At 36.6% G+C, this 10,255-nt stretch overlaps 2 pseudogenes; both read right to left on the bottom strand.

Annotated features, from left to right (window-relative positions):
* Positions 1–817: 817 nt before the first annotated feature.
* LOC149225959 (uncharacterized) lies at positions 818–3,435 on the bottom strand (annotated as a pseudogene).
* A 788-nt stretch (positions 3,436–4,223) lies between these two features.
* On the bottom strand, positions 4,224–4,601 carry LOC149225958 (eukaryotic initiation factor 4A-III homolog A pseudogene; annotated as a pseudogene).
* Positions 4,602–10,255: the final 5,654 nt, after the last annotated feature.

The raw sequence follows: 10,255 nt of genomic DNA, 5'->3' as shown, positions 1-10,255 counted from the left end.
AAGTTTTCATACTAACTTGAAGAAAGGTCTCATAGAAGAACTTTATACAAACTCAATTATCAAGGAGGGATATCTACGAGGTTGTAGTAGAGTAGAATTATCATCACATCTCAGCAAAATATCTTAGAGATTGAAATGTCCCGAACAATAACTACAGGGGCCAATAACAAAAGACTGTATTAACTGTAATCAAATGCACCAGCAGTAGAATGTGTGAGGTTTAAGGTTTATGAGATGGTTCTGTTCATGTATGAGGTAGGCATGTAACAACAGAACTAGCCTTCAAACAATTGTTAAAGATGTTCCTAAATTGCATCAATCCAACAGTGAAGAATATATCATTACAGAGCACCATTGATTATAAAAGGCAAGAGCAGATTCTAACCATTCAACAACTCGTGATTTCTATGCAAGATATAAAAGACAGGTTGAGGAGTGAGTCCCCTAGTAATTATAAAGGAGGATGACTAAACAAAATGAATATCTAGAAGTTTGTAAGAATATAAACATCATTACCACTTGTTTGTTACTGGAGCATAAATAATAGTAAAACGAATCCATCCAAGCAAAATTTACAATTACAAGAGACTAATAATAATTAAAAGCATAATATCAAAACTATTCAAGAAAGTACTTATCTCTAGAGAATACGTCAACTCCTTTTCGTTCAACTCTTCAAGGAGTTAATCTTGTCCATATTATCATCATCAGGAAGTCCATATCATCAAGGAATTCACAGCATCAAGGAGTCCATATCATCATCGGCAGGAACGGCCAGTTTGCATCATCAGGTGGAATATCCTTCAACCACTCTAGATCAATGCTGCCAATGTTTGTGTGAAGCATCCTCAAGAAACCGTTTTATTCTCCCTTCAAGAACATTGTTCATCCCTCGGTCCTTGATGGCATCTGCAGTATCTTCAAGATCAGCATATCTGACTGCATCACAATTCACAGTATCCTTGGTATTTGAGTCCCTTTCTCTTTTTAATCTACAATCTTCTAAATTTGTATTCTTCGATATAGTTTCCCAATCAAATTTGTTCTTGCTTTCACAAGTAGGTTCACGCCTGATAGAACAGTTTTGACTGTCCCAGCTAGTTTATTGTCTGCAATCTCTTTAAGAATTTCTTTCACATGCTCTTTTCCAAAAAGGAAATAAGAACACCTTATGGCAAGTATCTTCATAAATTCATATTGAGGGTGCCTTTCGCCAACTTGCTTCAGCAAGCAATCAAAAGCTAATTGTGCTTGAACAAAAGACAAGTTGGAATCAAGTAAACTTGATAATGCTTTCCAAATAGTGTTGTCCTTTATCTCGGATAGTTTTATAAAGCTTTCCTCTGCTTTAGGAATATCGTTGAAGGACCTTGACATAGTTTTGGCGCAGCAAAGAATCTTATTTTTCAGCTCAGGTGTATCTTCTTCCTTTAATTTTTTTTTTTTCCTGCATGATAGAAGGTTCTGCATTTGTACTTGTAACCTTTTCTTTTGATTCAAAACTTCCTCAAAAGCCTTAATCTCTGGTTTTTCAAACTCAGAAAACATTGCAATCCAATGTTTTACTCTTTCTGGAACTGGAAGGTCCGAAGGGAAAAGTGACTGGGAGAAAGCAACATCCACTACTTGAGATCTGCCCGCAGTCAACCAAATTAAATGGTTGGCCTTTTGTTGCAATTAATAATTGTCAAATATCCAAAGAAAAAGTTGGGTGCATGGCTGAATTCCTTGTCATAACAACACACTAGAATTTTCCCAGGAATCCAATCGAGCTCAAAGTTACAAACTGAGCCATCCAAACATTTTGAACAATAGACTCTGTAAACTTCTACAAGTCTTTCCAATGTGTACTTTCGCACTGAGACCGTTTGGTCATGAAGGAAATCCACTACTTGTCTAATAGTCTCAGTGGGAATGCATTTTAGCGCATAATTTGCTACATCACAAATTGCTCCAATAACTCCCTTCCGAACAGCCTCATCAGAATCCAACAATTGATCGCTAAGAGCAGCATTTATAGCAGTTGACTCAGGCCTAAATGGATTTGACAACATACATTCTTTAGCATATCTCACAGCTACTAATCGAACCTCCACAGAAATTCCTCCCTGTAAAGCATCGGCTTCTGCATAGGCAAGTGGCTCAAATGAATCCACAAGAAGCTGAGATCTATGGACTACAATTTCATGCCGTTCATCATGATCTTCTTGAGGTTCTGGCAGCATAGCCAATACTAGATACCTCTTAGACTTGAAATCAAGAAGGGAACTATATTCAAGTAACCAAAAATGATCATCATGCAATGGTAACTGTTGACTAAGATTATTTAAAGCTAAACGGCGGGCACTTAGCATCGATAGAAAATCTTCCATGTCATCTTTGGAAAGCTTGGCAATGGCATGAAGGCCCTTCAGAATGAATAGGAATGTTCACCACTGTTTACACGAGCACAAACAGAGACCAGGTCCAGATGAATTACACAATGTTTTGCATATGTAGCTAGTTTAACAAACATTGTATCCTGTTATTGCAAAGGAGCAATTAAGGTTGAGAACGAATGCATAACAACAGATGGAATGATCTATCATGTTAGAACACAATCACTGTATAATAGGGTGAGGATTGCCCTGGTTCAACAACGATATTTGCCACTGCCTCCAGGCAACTATCAATCTTATGCAGAAGCTCCCTGAATACTGTGCAAAGCCACTTATGGGATCCAATGTCTGCTACCATCAAGGAATCTGTTCTAGAACAGTTTTCCATGTGTGGACCTTTACTTACAATTACGTGAGATGTTACAGTTCTATCAATTGCCTCCATGGCTTTGCACAAAGGTATTACAAAAGCAGTAAAATCATGCGCCTCTTTATCATGCACCTCTTTAACATGTTGCATCATGTGAACGGGCTTATCCTTGGAAAGGGATGGCCTAGTTACGCAACATAAATTTGAAGAAAGCTTGATAGCAAGCTCGAGGACAAAAGGAGATAAATCTTGAACAATTGTCTCTGCCTTAGCTTCATTGAAATATTGACTTCCATGAGCAACACCAATAGTGTCCAGCAAAGAGGCAAGGGCATTGCGGCATACCGTGTATAAATCATGGCCAGGTACACTCTTTACTAGCAGTTTACAGAACTCAAGTAGAATGGGCGCACAGTATATATGAATATGACTCGGCAGAAAATCTTCATTCGGTGACAAGAACAGTTTAATAGATTCTTCTGTACACTCACGGTTGCTCTGTAATGGAGCAAGCAATAACATAATCAAAGCCGAAGTCGCCCCTGCCAACTGAAATACCTGCATGTGTTCTGAAACAGTAACCGAAGCAGAAACAGAAATAGTCTTTGGAGCCATCTTAAGAAACTCTTTGACTTGATTGCCGGATGCTATCCTGCAGATGGTTCAGTTTTCTTTGCATATTGGACACTTGCTCACCCATCATGCACACAGATCTAACAGTAGACACGAAGTCATTTACAAGTTGCCAAGACTGAGGAAGAGCCGTGCTCCGCATGCGAGCCACCAAAGCTAAGATTACAACAAAACCCTCCTCCCACTTGTGATCAAAGAATATAAAGCCCGCAAGCGCCAATTCAACCACGATTAACAGGGCAACTAACACAGTATAACAACAGAGGCAGCATCCACGTCTGGTTGCTACTCGCCTTCATTCGTAGTAGCAGGAATCGCGGAATTAATGCTAACAGAATCCTGTTCCCACTTAACCATCATGTAAATGCCATAGCCGACCATTCCTAAGCCGGCCAATATCAGCAGAAAATTTAAAATCTTTAGAAGGCATTCAGCAAACCACGGCAAGCCATAATTTTCCCGAAATGAAGCTCAAGGAGGTCGTCTATGACGGCGGCTACGAAAAACAGACGTTTTGAACTTGCGACGTCCTCGCCACTATTTGTCGTCCTGAAGAGCTGCTGGGATTCGTATTACTTAGGTTCTGGCCTTAGATGTTTCTGAAGTCCACATTTCACCGCATCAGCTATGCGTAGTGGTGATTTCGCTCCGATTCATAAAGATTTGAAATCCAATACCTTTAAAAGTATTCTCTCTAACCGCTCAGCCTGATTATTAATGAATTATCGGCGTATAATGACTCATAAGAGCCCACGGGGCACGTAATTCTTTACGCGTCAAATAACTACCAAACTCACGCCTTAATTTAACACGCAATCGTTTAGCTAGGCAGGTGTCGAATATCATGCCTGTGTTATTAATGACTGTGCTATTGAATGAGCCGATTTCATCTCCATTAGAGGGCCTAAATATTCTCCGATGGAGGTATCAATTATCTGGCAGACAGCGAGTGCAATCATGGAGGTCTTTCCCGTCCCAGACTGTGCCTGCGCAATAACATCTCTGCCGTTGATGATGGGCATGACCGCTCTCTGCTGAATAGCTGAAGGTTTCTCGAAGCCATATTGGTATATACCTCGAAGAAGGTCGTCACGGATACCCATCTGATCAAAACTCGCGATTACTTCTACTCCGGGACTTGTTTCAAATACAAGGTTTCCATCACCATCCGCGTTCCGTCCATTGTTGCGGTTCCTACCGCCGACCGCAATGGCAGCCATTTTTGGTATAGAGGAAGAATCCTTCCCTGCCCTTTCTTTCCAGCGCCCGCAAACCTACTCTCAACACAAGACAGCTCGCCAGAGATCGATTGCTGTACCTAAGAACTGTGTGTTTCCCTTTTCCTGCGGCTCTGCATACGCATTTTCTGTTGCTCTCTTACATATTCCTCTTTGCGAAGGTCTTCGAGTTGTTGCTCTCTGGTCCGGGGATTGATGCCTTTACGCAGCTGATGCCATTCTTGTGGTGTGTTGGGCGGTTCCCCTAAATGGTTTTTATCAAGCTGTGATTTTACCCATTTAATATCTTCGTCAGATGGCCCTGTTGGATCATGTACGGCAACCTGAGTCTCATTTCGATCTGACCTATTTCTTACAATTTGAGTATCTTCGTTACTGTAACATACGCAGGGACTCTGACGATTATAAAAGAGTGCAGGAAGTAAAATAAGTAGAACGAGCACCACAGAACCTCCTGCGAGTACTGGAATGGTAATGCCGTTTGGAGCCATATGGTCGCCTCTGCTCTGATCTGCACACTGGATCTAATACTGCACTTAATGTGCGCAAGTTTAACCCTTTTCTATAGTTGTTGAACACACATCTTCAGATTGCAACTATCCCACAACTGTCTGTAGTTGTTCTGTCTGACTTTTAATACTTACACTTCTATTTTGGGGTCTAGAAACAGCATTTTCCACCAGCAAGAGAAGCAGAGATGCAAGGGAATGAAAGAAGATATAAATGAGGATTAATGGGCTTCCCAAAGAGCTGTCGGGACTCTGAAAGTATTGCAGAGTGCTAACAGTGCTAACAGAGTTTCAGTCAGATTTATTATTGAATGCATGATTTAAATGGCTTTACCACCACCTTATTTTGATAAATTTAAATCTTTTAACAACTTAACAGGTCCGAAAGTTGAACCAGCTCTGATACCATATGTAATGACTGTGCTAAGTTAAAGAGTCATTACCGAAACTGTAAAGATTACTAAAACTGTGAAACCGTATTAATGGATTTGATGAAGTACTTACCTGGTCTGCTATGGATGTTGCGGTGAGGATGCTTCAGAACTGCTCCAACGCTCTCGTTACCGAATGACCAAAACCACCCAACCAAATCGAATATACCTAGATACTCGATCCAGTATGCTTCTCAACCGATGCATACCGTTCCCCCGTGCCCAGAAACTTCCAAAACAAGCAAGGCTCAATAGTTCTGAATCATAACCAGTATGTATAAATTTCTCCTTCCTCCTCCAACAGCACCCGAATCAGTTTTTCCCCACTCACAGCAAATAGCCTCTCCGGTAAAGAACACGGACCCCCTCCCTCCCTTTCGGCCTCTCCTTATGTACCATTTATTAGCGGTGGTTGCTCTCTCCACCTATGAGCCCACCGCTTCCCTTCTCAACGACACCTCTCAACATGCAGAGTCGTATCTTTTCTTAAGGATATTTTGACATGTGCCATTTCACTTTGATTAAGATTTTTATATGTTTAATTAAAAAGTCCTAAGTTCATACATAGGGGCTTTATTTTGATTTAATTTATCTCTTTAATAATTCATTCACATACTTTATTTAAAATTGCTCAAATAGATAATTATATAACCTGATTTTTAAGAATTTACATAATTCTTTACATTTATTTTCTTTATAACCCTTTTACTTTATACTTTTAAACTTAATATCATCGCTCATTAATCATGAGGCATTAAGTAATAAGTGTTAATGGGTGAATGCGACTTTTCTATATGAAAGGGTGTCAGGATATTTAATATTTTAGGTAATTTAGAATATAGCTACTAGTGCAGTGCATGCGATACATGCATATGTAGCTATCATATGCGTGCATCGTATGCATGCTAATATTCTCGTGCTCTCTATATTAATGATGGGTCACTACATGTTGCTATTTTTTAAGGCCATAGAATTTTTTATTTGTAGTTTTCAAATTTTATTTATTATGGAAAAAATTAATTACTAGGTAAAGTAATTTTTAGGGTAAAATAATTGCATGAGACATTAAATATGAAACTGACACTTAAAAGATAATAGGGGAGCATCTGATGTGCCACAACTAAGCTAGCAGAATCATATGTGTAAAGGATAAAATAAGTAAGCTACTTGAGTATGGAAAGTATGAGCAAGAAAGCTCATGTAAATCAACAATATAACACCCTTGTGAGGGTGCCTCTAAAATAGTTTCCCTTTGGGGGATAACATTTGGCTCCTACTTTGGAACCTGCACTCTATGTAAGATGGTATGAGAACTCTATAATCTCTTCAATACCTATGATATACACATCATCCTACTAGAGGAAAGCATAATCAAGGGTGAATCTACCACCCCGAGAGAAATAAACCCTACTTTATAGAAAATCAAATTTTCTCTAAGTCTAAAGCATATCACACTACAAATAAATTGGTTCTAGGAAAACCAAAGATGGATCAAAAAACTAATCAAGAAATACATGAAAGGAAACACACATATGAGCAAGAAAATGTAAGAAAATAAATCAAACATTCTAAATTACAACTCAATAGAGTTTATTCATTTATAAATCCTACTACTCACTAGTGACTAAAGCTACTTAGTGAAGTCATAGATCTAGTGCAAGAAACTAATGAGGTAATCATCAACTTATGGCTTTCCCTTGTGTTGGTTATTAACCAAAGCATGAATACACTATAAATAAAATGGTCATAAGATGGAACTTCTAGCACTCATAGTATTAAAACCATAATAGGGTCCCACTCATGAAACACAAGGCCTAATGTTTTCCAAGGTTGAGTATTTCTTCCATAAATGCCATCTATTCAGTAGTTAATAAAGATATATACTCTTCATTATAACAGATGTTACCCATTGAATTAACTATAAAATCATTGGGGAGAAATGGTTGTGAAAGTGGCTCTCGTTGGGTTCCACATGGAAATGGTTAACCTCCCATACCATTCTTAATCAAAGGTAAAATGTGAGAGAAATTACAAGTCAAAGACACAATCTCTAAAACAAAAGGTAACTGACAGTCAACATCTATAACAAATTTTGCACAAATAACCTTTTCCAAAAGAGGGGGAAAGTTTACTTCATGCTCTTAAAGGCTTGGACTAGTGAATCTTTCACAAAAAATATGTAAGTTAGCTCTTCACTTTGTCTAAGCTTTATCAATACCATCTTCACCATCATAGTCATCATCATAAATGGGATCCCTTTCAAAGTGAAAACATTTTATATCCTAGTCGTGTCTTCTAATGCTAACAAATTCATTAATACCGCTTCCTTCTTTATGGCATGAAGGAAATTCTATTGGTTCCTCTTCAAAGTCCAATATTTCAAAGTTGTTTAAGGATGCACCATAAAGTTAAAAAATTTGAAATGGGTAATGATTCACCACTTCATGTGGATGGGAAACAAGGGTTTGGAAAACTAGGATTCCGTAAAGGTCATCTTCATTAGTGGACCCGCTATGTTATTCTTCATAAAATAAGGGGTCAACTAACTCCTCCATTTCCAAATTATCATGGGATGTATCAAATATTTGGACAAGAGTGCAAGTTTCCAAGTCATTTTCTGCACTGGGAGGGGGGGAGGGGAAGGGAAGTATGCCACACTGCCTCATGAGGCCAAATACAAAAATACCTAGACATTCTTTAACATATTCTTGCATTGTTTCAATATATACCAGTAAGGATAAAACTTGCTCATCCACATATTGTTTCAAACCTTTTTATTGCTTCTAGCACAATTATGTATTCTATACATAGAAACTTCCAATTTTTTTTAACTCCAACAATACTAACAAATATATATACCATCTCCTCAAAAATATTAAGAAAAATCCAATTTCAAGGATCATTGTTCCATAGTATCTAAGAAGGTGAATAAATTAAAACCAAGGTTCACGAAAATAAGAACAAGATTCTCCTTAAGTGGATTCAAGGCTTTCTCAAATGCCCTCTTGCAGCTCTAATGTTTCTTTGGAGATCATTTCTACTTCTTTGTTTGTGTCCATGTAAATAGAGGAATGAGTGAAGGCTAATAACATATACTCGATATCATACATAGTGATTTCCAAGGGGAAATATTCAAGATGAAGTCTCATTTCATACATTAAATAATTAAAAATAAGTTTTTTAAAAAAATTGAATATGTATAACTCCTCTTTCATGAAATGATATGACTTGAGAATATTTACTCTTCAACTTTATAATTCTATTAATTTTTATTTATTTATATTTATTGACATTCTTTTTTGGAGAATCAACAACTAGGTCAATCTCATACTCATGCAACATGGGGTCAATTTTGACTGCTACCACTATAACCCCTGTTCCTCACTGCCCCCAACACAAGGCCATGAATTAACATTCGGGGGATTTGAATACGAAAATTTGTACTCATATTTATTTTACATTTTCATAGACTTGCTAAATGAACTCCCCCAGAAAATTATAATCCATTAATTGTGCTGATAGGCGCACTACAACCCAATATAAGGGGGATGTGTAGGCATAAATGATTAACATTTAACATTTATATGTCGGCTCAATTAAAAAATAATAAAAGGTTAAAAGTAATATAGAGAATAGTATGGGGGAGATGTTGTAGTGCCCGTAAATGAGTGTAAATATTTAAATCTCGGCTCAATTAATAATAAAAAGTTAAAAATAATAAATATAATAAAATTCAATTTGTTATATGCATATATAATTATAACTTACATTGGTCAATACTAAATTAATAGTGGTCAATAGACAAATCATCCTAGAGTCTTTCTTTTGTAGGAACTAATAAATTGAAATGTGAAGTGGATAAGTAAATTGATTGCTTAGGAGAATAACTTGCATAAATTTTGGTGGGTAGTAACCATTATTAAGTCTACACTTTTACAATTGTAATCCTACATAAGTGCTAAGGAAAACATAAATAATGGTGGGAAGTAACTCCTCTTAAGAATATTTATTTACATCTTATTCCTATCCAGTTTTGTGAAAAATACTTGCTTAAATTATATTGGGAACTAATTGACGATAAATATGTTATTTACTTTAGTATAAGCTATTTTCAATGATTTTTTATTTATTATTTTATTTTAATGGTTTTCCTACAAAACTTAAGAATAGAAAATCTCTACACAAATATCTAAAAATCGTGCATGAATATTGCAACCATATCCATAAATTATGGTATAGAATATGTAAGGTAATCATCCACATGGAATTATATTGTGCAAAGACTACAATAAGGCCTTCAAGTTATCATTCCAATTAAATGTTTGCAAATTAGTTTTTTCAATAATATTGAAAAATAAATATTTATTTTTCACAGTTAAATATCATAATTTGCATTGGTCAATACTAAACTAATAGTGATCACTTAATACTTAAAATAAACTTATTAACCATGTATATTATTAACTTGTAAATAGGTTTTGTTACAATACCATGGCTTATTAATACCAAATGCCCAAAACCATAAATTATTTCACAATAAGAAACTAGCATTTGCACCAGATGTTGCAAAGAAAACGCCGTAAGGCATAAAGTGCGGAAATCCATTATCCATGTAGTGTGTGCATTATTCAACAAGGTGGATCTCTTTAAATTTGTTGCAAACATTTATGTTATTGCATTGCTAATTTATTTAGAA

The sequence above is a fragment of the Pinus tabuliformis genome, chromosome J (genome assembly GCF_031772625.1).
Source record: "Pinus tabuliformis cultivar Carrire ecotype Pingquan chromosome J, CPIR1, whole genome shotgun sequence".
In the NCBI taxonomy this organism is placed as follows: domain Eukaryota; kingdom Viridiplantae; phylum Streptophyta; class Pinopsida; order Pinales; family Pinaceae; genus Pinus; species Pinus tabuliformis.
This window is presented reverse-complemented; position numbering and strand designations above follow the sequence as displayed.